We start from the raw sequence: 12,572 nt of genomic DNA, 5'->3' as shown, positions 1-12,572 counted from the left end.
TTTGATGGATTTTAGATCTGGTTTACTGCAGCTATAATTGTATACTGGATGCCGACGGGACGTCCCGTGTCATATGGTTTGCGATGTTGCGTTCAGGTGCGCTTCACGCATAAAAAAAACTACTGGCCTGTCTCTTTTGCCCTTGAGGAAGGAAAAATGGAGACTATGGAAATATGCCAAGAGCAAATCTACATTTAATTACATAAGCCATTAGGCTTTGCTGTTTGCTGTAATGTAAAGTGCTTAAGACAGCTATTTGTTTTGTTTTTTTGTTTTTTATGATTTTGAAAATTTAAAGTAGATGATACAAATAACAAAAAAAAAGTCCAAATGCATTAGGGTCTCAAATTCCAAATTTAGGGATACATGAAATATTGGTGCCATATCTGTTATTAGCTGATATTATCTTTCAATATTGGATATTGCTTACAATTATGGAGTCCCGCACATGACATGCAGACAAAAAATGTATTGTTATATAATATTGTGGCCATGAATTATGAATGTATTCCCACAAAGAATTCTTTCTCTCATTTTAGTTAAATTGTGACTAAGAAGTAAGAATTTGTTCACACAACTTAATTTATTCCCTTGTTTTAGTAAATCATGGCCATGTTGAACTAATTTGTTCCTTTGTTTTAACTAAAACAAGGGAACAAATAATTACAACGCGGCCACGATTTAGTAAAATGACCGAAATAATTATTATATTGTGTTCATGATTTACTTAAAATGAACATGGTGAGGTATTAAGTCATGGGAACAAATTGTTATTGGCCACGATTAGTAGTGGCCTTTGCCATGTTTCACCCGTTTCGCTTGAAACGGGTCTCGCATCAGAAGGGGCCTCCATCCCATGCACTTGAAAAAGAGCCCCGCCCCCCACCGTCACGGAAATGAACTGGGGCTTGGGGCAAAAATTCCACCCAAAAATCATGATATTCTTTGATATTCTTCAAAAATTCTTGTTTTTAATATTTATAACAGGATAAAGAGGGCATGTTTTCCCAAACATAAGCATGATTGCAAAAGTGTTAGCCTATTGATTTTATACAACAAGTTCAATAAACAAGAAGTTACAAAGAAATTTCGCAACAAATCCACAGTAGAGCCACTGCACAACTCCAAGTAAATGAATGAGTCTGTGTTTTGAAGGAATCGTTTGACTGATTGATTGAATGCCTCAATCGTTAAAGGGATAGTTCACCCAAAAATGAAAACTGTCCCATGATTTACTCACCCTCAAGCCATCCTAGGTGCATATGATAGGGCTGGGCGATATATCGCACGCGATTGTCACGCGCATTTCGTCAGTAAAGCCGTTTCCCTGATTACCGCGAAATCGCCATCACCTGCTTTCAAATGGAGCGGCATTTAATAGACAGAGCCGTAGTTCACTGACAATCTACGCAATATCGCGTTCATTATTGCAGATGAATCGCCTTCGATATGAACGCGATATTGCGTAGCTTGTCAGTGAACTACGGCTCTGTCCATTATATGCCGCTCCATTTGAAAGCAGGTGATGGCGATTTCGCGGTAATCAGGGAACCGGCTTTACTGACGAAATGCGCGTGACAATCGCATGTGATATATCGCCCAGCCCTAGCATATGACTATCTTCTTTCAGACAAACACAATCGGAGATATATTTAAAAATATCCTTAGTCCTCCAATGATAATAATGGCAGCCCAGAATTTAAAGACAAAAAAAAAAAAAAAAAAATCAATCCATAAAAAATTGAATCCATATGACTCCAGGGGGTAAATAAAGGCATTCTGAAGTGAATCGATGCATTTGTGTAAGACAAAAATACTTATTTAAAACTTTGTAAAGTAAAATAACAAGCTTCCGGTGCGGCAGCCATATGCATTCGGCGTACGTACAAAAAACGTTAACTTCCATGCCGTAGTATGCAATGCCATGACGTTCTACACAATGAAACGCTTTTTGGAAGTACGCCAAATGTGTATGGCTGTTGCGTCGGAAGCTCGTTATTTTACTTTAGAAAGTTCATGGAATAATTTTTATTTCGGGGTGAACTATCCCTTTAAGATAATGATTTGCTGCCACCTACTGGCAGTTTTAGTTTCATTCAATTTATTTCCATCATTTCATTTTCTAGATTTATATCTCGCATTTGCGGATGATAAAATCATACCTGCTGTCTATCATGTTGCAAGAAAGACTGTCCGCAGTTGTCCAGATGACAACTGAACACGATCTTATGAGATTGCTGGATAAGGATAAACTTGTCAGAGCTTTTGCAACACTCCGTTAACGGAAAGCCAAGTTCTAAATGTCAAAATTGGAGTAGCCTAAGTGTAAAACATTGATGTAGCCTATTCGGGGTGTGGGGGGTGGGGGGTATTGCATAGGCCGAATGGCAAAGGCTAGCTCTGGCCACAATATACATATTTTTATATATATACATACTTAGATCACCTTAGCATCTTCTAATGCACACTTAAATGTAATGAATAATTTAAAACAAAATCTCATAATGAATATCCAGAATTTTAATATCAGTGCATCATTACCTGGAGAGAGAAAAAAAAAAGTCTCTAGATGCTTTTTTCTAAAGTTTTACTGTTTTCATTTTGACATGAGGACTTCCAATGCATGCCATGGAATGAGACATACAATTAGCAAGACATCATGCTACTGCTAAAGATTCCTGCTAAGATCTGAACACAAACCAATAATGAAAAATATCAAATATAATTTGTCTTGGTTGAATACATGAACACAGTGTCTGAATTAGATGTTGTCATTATTATGGTTGCACCTCAGTTGCTTTGTTCACAGTAGCCAAATTTTCAAACAAAGGTAAATATTTGAATCAAAGTATAGTTTAAGCAACAATTACATGAGAAAAATAATAATAATAAAATAGATCACTCTATAAAGTTCTTTGACACTGAAAATGTGCAAATGAAGACAAACTCAGCATTAGTGCCAGACAGACAATGCATGCCAAAATATTTCCATTTAATTATGTTTTTCTCATTCCATAAACACAACAGTAATGTTGAATGGCTGTTTTGATTAAATGATACAAACTCCAACTATTGTTATTGCACAACTATGATGAGACCTTCTCTGTCCTGTTCCTTCAATAACAATAGTGATATTTCAATACATATTTATTGAGCACAATGCTTCATTCAAATGCATTGTACTGAAATGCCTTATCAACCATCAGCCCACTTCTTGTTATTGTGTTCCCTTAGATGTCAATGAAACAGATTCATTCCCCTCCCACGTTTCACTGCTTGATAACACGGCTGATTTTAGTGAAGCATCACTAAATATTTTATTCATCCATCTGCTAAGTGACTCGTCCACCCCTGTTTTTGGCTGTAGAAGTTTCCAGAATGAGAGACGGGTGAACATAGTCGCTCAGACAGCCCGTACCCTCTGGGTCAGACTCTGTACAGCTGGATGAGAACACAACGGGGTCCGGAGCCCAGTCAGGCTCATCCCTGGTGGCCCCGTATCAAGGGATCCTGCAGTCAAGGCCAAGTTATCGTAAACAAGCTCTTGCTGTCAGTCTCTCTCACCGTCTGACCTGCTTCTTGTCTGTCAAAGCTAAGCCTACGTTTTCCAACTCAGACACTGTGCATTTTTAATCTATCATCAAGCAATTTTGTCTATCAGTCAGTGTTTTATCTAACCAATCAGTATTCTGCAATACTATTTGAGTTTAAAAGTTGGCATGAAAAGGACGATGCGATAGTCTTTTTTATTCCCATTATGACATACACCGATCAGGCATAACATTATGAGCACTGACAGGTGAAGTGTATAACACTGATTATCTCTTCATCAAAGTTGATGTGTTAGAAGCAGGAAAAATGGGCAAGCGTAAGGATTTGAGCGAGTTTGACAAGGACCAAATTGTGATGGCTAGACGACTGGGTCAGAGCATCTCCAAAACTGCAGCTCTTGTCGGGTGTTCCTGGTCTGCAGCGGTCAGTATCTATCAAAAGTGGCCTAAGGAAGGAACAGTGATGAACCGGCGACAGGGTCATGGGCGGCCAAGGCTCATTGATACACGGGGGGGGGGCGAAGGCTGGCCCGTGTGGTCCGATCCAACAGAGAGCTACTGTAGCTCAAATTGCTCCAGAAGTTAATGCTGGTTCTGATAGAAAGGTGTCAGAATACACAGTGCATCTCATTTTGTTGCGTATGGGGCTGCATAGCCGCAGACCAGTCAAGGTGCCCATGCTGACCCCTGTCCACCACCAAAAACACACCAACAGTGGGCATGTGAGCTTCAGATTTGGACCACGGAGCAATGGAAGAAGGTGGCCTGGTCTGATGAATCACATTTTCTTTTACATCACAAGGATGGCTGGGTGCGTCACTTACCTGGGGAACACATGACACCTGGATAAACTATGAGAAGAAGGCAAGTCGGCGAGGCAGTGTGATGCTTTGGGCAATGTTCTGTTGGGAAAACTTGGGTCCTGCCATCCATGTGGATGTTACATTGACACGTACCACCTACCTAAGCATCGTTGCAGACCATGTACACCCTTTCGTGGAAATGGTATTCCCTTGTGGCCTCTTTCAGCAGGATAATGCTCCTGCCACAAAGCAAAAATGGTTCAGGAATGGTTTGAGGAGCGCAACAACGAGTTTGAGGTGTTGACTTGGCCTTTAAATTCCCCAGATTTCAATCCAATCGATCATCTGTGGGATGTGCTGAACAAACAAGTCCGATCCATGGAGGCTCCACCTCACAACTTACAGGACCTAAAGGATCTGCTGCTAACATCTTGGTGTCAGATACCACAGCACACCTTCAAGGGTCTAGAGGAGTCCATGCCTCGACCGGTCAGGGCTGTTTTGGCAGCAAAATGGGCGACCAACACAATATTAGGAAGGTGGTCATAATGTTATGCCTGATAAGTGTTTATCTGAGTGAAATGGCTTCTCGAACATGAAAGAATGTGGGGAGGGACTTTATTTTGTCCGTGGGGAATTGATTAGATGGTTGTGGTTTGCTATTGGTGGATCTCATTTGAGTGACAGGTTGCCCCGCCCTCATGCCATTAAGCACATAATCAGAAGAGAGAAGAGATGTTGCTGCAAGAGCGAAGGGAACTTATTTTGATTAAAGATGGCATATTAATTAAATAAATTATGTGCATGGATAAATTATTTATAATAAATACTGCAATATTCCAAAAAATAAGAATTGTCAGTTGTGATTTCATGGTGACTTTAACACAACCAAAGCCTTCTGAACAGAAAATGGGATGAAGCAAGAGTTTTCTGCCTTTTTCTTCTCCCAAGTTCATATATACATTATACGTGTATAATATAGCAGAATAAGATTTGGGAACTTATTCATGACCATAAAGTAGAATTATTCATGAATTATTGAAACAAGCTTAGAACGCCATTAATCAAAAGCTACATAACAGCGACAGCGAAACTGCAAATTAAAATGTATGTCCTTATAATTCTGCAATGTGAGCGCAGTTAAGTGGACCACAACCCATCTTTAAACAGTCAATCATTAACATTCACAATGACTCCAGTCAAGGACATCTGTCAGTGCACTTTCAGCCGAAGTTAAAAATCATGAAGTGAACTACTACTTATGAAGTGTAAATCCACTGATTGGCTGGTTGCTGCACAATGTTCAGGAGTCTGGACTCGACACAGTTTGAGAGGCTTCAAATCTTTGAAAGAAATGCAGAGGCAATTAAAAGCAAGTAAACAAATTAATTATTATAGTATCATTGATTTCATATTTACCCACCCCTAAAGTATCCCTGCTTAAAGGAATAGTTCACCCAAAACCATGTTTTCATCATTTAATCACCCTCATATTTTTTTCCAAACCCGCCTGACTTGTGCAGAACAACAACAACAAAAAAAGAATAGCCCTGTTTCCACCTAGCATTCATATGTGTTTTTTGTGATCCAAACATAAGTGGTCAACCATGACACATTACTGTTTTCACCTGATATTACAATGCATTTCAAATGCAGTCCTCTCTTATTTCATCACGCTCTACATCACCTTTGCAGGAGCGCTGAGAGCCGTGCACATATACGCCTGAGTGTATGAACCCACGTTACGGGGCTTATAAGTGAGCGGGATAGGAAGCGAATAAAATGGATAAAGCCTTTCCACTTGTTTATGAATTAAATGATGACAGATTTTCATTTTTGGGTGTCCTAACCCTTTAACAATTAAGATGGTCTCTTCCTTTCTGAGTGGGCAGTTTTTGATTACAATAAGCTGTAATTTTTTTTTAAATCTTTTTTTTTTTTTTTTAACATGTCTTAATTGAAATCATAAAACTTATGCAATTCATCAACTTATTAAAACACCAATTTATTTAACAAAAGTAAAAAAGTTTAACAAACATACATTACACAAAAAAAAAAAAAGAAAGAAAGAAAAGCAATATATTAAGTGAATTTATATTTCAGATGGATGGATGGAAAGATAGAACTACTATCTTGTGTAGTTATTCATTAATGATGGAACAGTATTCTAAAGTGTTACCAATAAAAAAGTTTGCTGTTGATTTCCTGCATATTGGATTTTAAGTATCTTATGGAATGGATCTGGCAGCATTGGGTCAGATCTGCTCATGTGATTATTTAAATGTTAAGTGAAAAGCAGTTAGAACCAAAAGTACATCTGACATGAACATAAAGCAGGCGGAAATTTCCATGATGTTTTATTTTTTCTTAAATTTACTTTTATTTATTTATTTATTTTATTTCTGCCCAAATTTCCTGTTTTTTGCTTTAATTTTTCTGGATTTCATTTTAATTGTGTAATTAAATAAAGTATTAATAATTTTAAAAAGCATGTCCAATTGAATTCATAAATTTTTAAAAATTGACTAATATATTAAAACGTTTTACAATAATAATGCCCTATGAAATGTTTTATCTTTTCAGAAATTCTGTGTTGCTGCTTCTATTTTTTTTTTTTTCTAATTTTGAATTTAATACAAATTTACTATCAAATAAAACTTAACTTTTTTTTTTTTAATCTTTTAAAAATGTAATAAAAAATTAAACAAGTCCTTTTATTTTTATATTTCAATAGTAGTCTTTCTGTTCTTTAATATTTACAGACGGTTGTCCACATTGCAGCTTAATTAAGTGTACAGTGTACAGCACAGTTTTTTTTTATTATTAGTATTATTTATTTATCCCAAAAAGTTTTGGAAAGTTTTCCTTCGCATTTTTTTGCGTACAGACAACAACATTGACAAAACGATCCCCGTTCACATGGATCTGCAAAAACAACTAAATACACTGTATTCTGCTGCCTGGTCAGTCATCTATCACTTTGTAAAGAAACACAACGCCCCTATAGACTAAACATGTAATACACATGTGCATGATGTCACCATTTTCACAAATTCCTGTTTTTGTTGTTTACACCGAGACAATAACAGTATCGTTTTCATGACTTCCACACATTCTGACAGCAGCTGTAGTGTTTAAGAAAACAGATGTTGAAATGTCAACAGCAAGTGGAATCAGATACAATGATATAGACAATCCACACAGAGACCAGGATTAGCCCAGAATGCATCTTCAAGCAAGCTTGATTATGTTTAATCTGCTACAAACACCACAAAGCTTTTTCTGCATCAAGCTCATTCTTGTTTAGATCTCATATAAATGTTTAATGGGTTAATATATTTGTAAATGGGCTAATGGAAAGCAATAAGGATAGCAAAGATGTGTATGCTGAGAATTACTGACTGAATGCTGAATGCTTCCGATGCCATTTTGGCTATTTTTATTTCTTGTCATAAGCATAAACGTAAATAAATGAATTGTTTGTGGTAAAAAAAAAAAAAGAAAGAAAGAAAAGCAATATATTAAGTGAATTTATATTTCAGATGGATGGATGGAAAGATAGAACTACTATCTTGTGTAGTTATTCATTAATGATGGAACAGTATTCTAAAGTGTTACCAATAAAAAAGTTTGCTGTTGATTTCCTGCATATTGGATTTTAAGTATCTTATGGAATGGATCTGGCAGCATTGGGTCAGATCTGCTCATGTGATTATTTAAATGTTAAGTGAAAAGCAGTTAGAACCAAAAGTACATCTGACATGAACATAAAGCAGGCGGAAATTTCCATCAGAGAGCTCCACCGTGAGGGGGTGGACGAGGAGGGGGAGGGAACTTTGTGTGTCTCCCTGTTCTGTTCACACAAACACGCACGATACAAGATTGTGGCTCACAAAACATCTCTATGGACACAACCCACATGCTTCAGTCTCATACAATCTGTTCATTTGCTCATTTTCCCACATTCCCTGAGCTCTACTTCATCAGCAGTGTGACTACACCTGGAGAATTCTCTACATCCCACACTGCCCTCTGTCATATGGACAAAGCTTAGGAAAAGCGTAGGTAACACTTTCTTGACAATTATATATATATAATCCATTATAAAGTTATTCTTAAGGGAAACTTCTGGGTTCAGTAAAACTCTGTCTACAACATTTGTGGCCATAATGTCAATTAAAGGGTTAGTTCACCCAAAAATGAAAATGTTGTCATATATTACTCACCCTCATGTCGTTCCACACCTGTATAACCTTCGTACATCTTCAGAGTGCAAATTAAGATATTTTTGATAAAATTCGATGGCTCAGTGAGGCCTGCATCGCCAGCAATAACACTCCCTTTTTCAATGCCCAGAAAGCTACTAAAAACATATTTAAAACAGTTCATGTGACTACAGTGTTTTAACCTTAATATTATAAAGCGACGAGAATACTTTTTGTGCGGCAAAACAAAATAGTGACTTTATTCAACAATATCTAGTGATGGGAAAACACTGCTTCATGAAGCTTTACAAATCTTTTGTTTCGAATCGGTGGTTTGGAGCACGTATCAAACTGCCAAAGTCACGCGAACTATTACAATTTTGAAACACTTATGACATAATGAAGCCTTTTTTTTTTTTTTTTTTTTTTGGTGCACAAAAAGTATTCTCGTCACTTTATAACTTTATAATATTAGGCTGAACCACTGTACTCACATGAACTGTTTTAAATATGTTTTTAGTACCTTTCTGGGCATTGAAAAAGGAAATTATCTTGCTGGCAATGCAGGCTTCACTGAGCCATCAGATTTTATCAAAAATATCTTAATTTGTGTTCCGAAGATGAATGAAGGACTTATGGGTGTGGAACGACATGAGGGTGATTAATAAATTACTGAATTTTCATTTTTGGGTGAACTAACCCTTTAACATAATAGCCCTCATTTATCAAACCTGCGCGTATGCTCGTTTCCACTCAAAATTTGGCATTTATCAATATGACCGTGAGCGGTGACTACAATCAAATCTCACGTCAGGTCTCAGCTCGTGTACGCACGTTTTTTGAGTAAGCGGGAACTTGCGTGCAGCATTGTAAATCTGGTGGAGAACCGTTATGAGAACATTTAGATTATTTCCTGACCGACAATCACTCACTAACCGATCATTAATCATTAAACGACACAATTAAAATGTCAAATTAAAATTAAATTAGAATAGCCTAGATGAGTGTCTTAAAATACCACAAATGGTTTTTTTTTTTCTTTCCAGGGATTTTGCTTTGCATGCACAAATGGCAACATCAACAGAACATAAGGATTCACACATCATGCAGAGAAAAACAGAATAATATACAAGGAATAAAATAATAAGACTACACAAAATATGTATTTCACTGAAATAATTAACAGATTAACAAAACAAAAGAGAAAAACTGTGCATCAAGTAGGGCAAGTAAAGGCTACGCTCATTTGACGTGTTGTATTCGTTTTCTTTATTTTATTAAAATATTTATCTTTATTTTATTAAATCCAATTGATCGCGCAGGCGCCTCACTCACACGCAGATGCTACATATCAGTTCTAGCATTGCTGACTTTACATTTCAGTCATTTATCAGCAAACTAAATGCAGAGAAAGTTATCACTGCTCAGTTTAATGGCCCGCTATAGAAGTACATCTGTAGCAGTCGGCACGCGCAACGCCCAACCAAACGCATTTTTGCACATGCGAAGGACGATATTTTATATGGATATTGAAAAAAGAGTGAAATACAAAGCCTTAGTTTACATAATGAATAGTAGTTCAGCAACCAATAAATGTTACATCGTGAATATGGAAACGTTTGGATTCTTCCCGAATTAGAGATGTAGGCTATGTGAGCCCAGTTCAGTTTTGCTTTAAATAAATTCATTTCTGCTTTATAATGAATGCCACTATAGCATATAATTTGCGTTCCAATTATATATTTAATATATAATTTTATAGCTACTTTTTTTTTTTTCTTGTTCTGCTCTGAATAAAATACATTTTAAGGATTTTCTGTGGAGTGAAGAGGGGTACTAAAATAACCAAATTTATATATGTTAATAATGTTTGTAAGTTTCTCGTTTTATTTACCAGTATTTTCTTTTTGAATTAATTCTATTGTTTACAATTACAAGGCTGAGGGGTGTTTTTAGCGTAAGATACATTTCTTCCTCTTCATGGCCGGGTTACGTTTCTCTGTGTCGTAAACTATAGGGCAAAGGCTTCTAAAATTTAATGCATGACATTTAAATGACGACAGTTTTCAGCCGCCACATTTATCAACACCCGTTCATTCGTGCGACGGAATTGGCCGCATACGAAAGTTTAATGAATCACACGTGAGCGTTGTCGTAAGCAGATTTTTTTTGTTCGGATGGTTACGCTGGTTTCTACGTTCGTTTGATAAATGAGGGCCAATGTGATTTGTCCCTGTAAATAAATAAATTAATTAATTAAGGCTGTCAAGCGATTAAATTTAAATCTAATTACATGATGTGGCAATTAATTAATCTAATTAATCGCAATTTAAGCACACATCAATTTTAGCTGAGAAATTACTCCCAAAAGATAATTTGAAGTCATTATTGTGTAAAGCATCAAATAGACATTACAAAAAGTAGCTTCAGAAAGAAATATATTATTTGATTCAACATAGAATTTGTTACACATGAACTTTTGAACCATGAGGTTGAGTAAATTATCAGTATAACTTTATTATGAAACTGCTAACAACATTAATAACAACTAGGCTATGTCTAAACTATGCTGGGGTTTTTTTTCAGAACTTGGATTTTTAGGTACTGAAATGTCAGATGAGATAGACTTTTTGTGTTTGACACAACTTTGAGTGACAGCTGCAGTACATCATTTCACGTGGCCCTTTGATGGAGGAGAAAGAAACATTCCCTTCATCCTCTACTGACCAAAGCTCATTCCACACTAAATGGGCAACATACTCATCCTACAGATGGGCTCTTGACAGTCAAACAATAGAAAGAACAAATAACCAGAGAAAGAGAGCGAGTGAGGAGGTATTCTGAAAGCTTTGTAAGACACACTGAAAAGGACAGCTTCCATCAAATTATTTCAGCTCAAAACCTTACATGATCCCAGACTTCACTATCCTTCCTCTAGTTCTAAAATATATGGTACCAGTCAAACGTTTGGATACACTTATTCTTTGTTATTATGTTTTCAGGCCTCCTCCATTTTAATTATTAGGGGCCAAGCACCGAAGGTGCGAAGGCACCTATTGTAATCGTTAGTTTTCTTATTATTATTCTTCCGCTCTTGAAGTCTATGGCAGCCCATAGAACCGTATGGTAAAAACTTGTGAAATTTGGCACACAGTTAGAGGACTGTCTGAACTGTGTCCATAGCAAATTTGGAGTCTCTAACTCAATCCCTCTAGCGCCACCAGCTGTCCAAATTTGCACTTCTGTTTATGCTAATAACTTTTGAACCGTATGGGCTAGAAACATAAAAATTGTCATTAAAATTCCCGAAAATTTCCGAAAAACCTACTTTTTCGAACTCTTCCTAGGGTGTTACTCACAAAAATTGAACCAGATCATCTTCAGACCATGCTTGCAAAAAGTTATCAAAAGCTTTTTGATAGATACATCCGTTCTCGAAAACAGCACAAATGAATTCGACAAAATGCTCTCCAAATCGGACCTGGGGCTCTATCTCCACAACGCTTTATCATATTCAGACCAAATTTGGTACATGTCATCATAAGCATGACCTGAGGCAACATGCAGCGATTCGGCGCAGCGCCACCTACTGGTCCGGAGATACGAAAAATGGCTACTTTTGTTTATAACTTCTGATGGGTTTGTCCAAAAATCATAAATGTGGTCTCGTCAGATTCGGGGCATCACGCCGAGACGAATAATAATATCCAATATTCCCATATCAGCCATTTTGGCCATCGGCCATTTTGAATTTTGTGCTAAAATGCTGTTTTTTATGAACGCATTAGTGTATCATTACGAAACTCGGTATGGGTCATCTGCACGATGCCATGAACGAGCTTGAGAAGTTTCGCACCAGCGTCACCTAGTGGTAAAATCATATATTAAAATGCTTATAACTTTGGCTGTGGTTGACCCATTTTCATGCGAGTCATATCCTTACACTCCTGAATGCCTACTGAGTCCAACAATACCAAACATGATAGGTTTTGACTAATGGTTTTTTCGCCATG

The 12,572-nt window shown here is 36.9% G+C and overlaps 1 protein-coding gene across 2 annotated transcripts in view; it reads right to left on the bottom strand.

Moving 5' to 3' along the window:
• Positions 1–12,572, bottom strand: part of fhit (fragile histidine triad diadenosine triphosphatase) — a 447,851-nt gene that overhangs the window by 195,754 nt on the left and 239,525 nt on the right. The gene's annotated exons all lie outside the window — the stretch shown is intronic.

The sequence above is a fragment of the Megalobrama amblycephala genome, linkage group LG21 (assembly GCF_018812025.1).
Source record: "Megalobrama amblycephala isolate DHTTF-2021 linkage group LG21, ASM1881202v1, whole genome shotgun sequence".
Classification (NCBI taxonomy): domain Eukaryota; kingdom Metazoa; phylum Chordata; class Actinopteri; order Cypriniformes; family Xenocyprididae; genus Megalobrama; species Megalobrama amblycephala.
The sequence above is the reverse complement of the archived record's forward strand: the minus strand, read 5'-3'. Positions and strand labels throughout refer to the sequence as shown.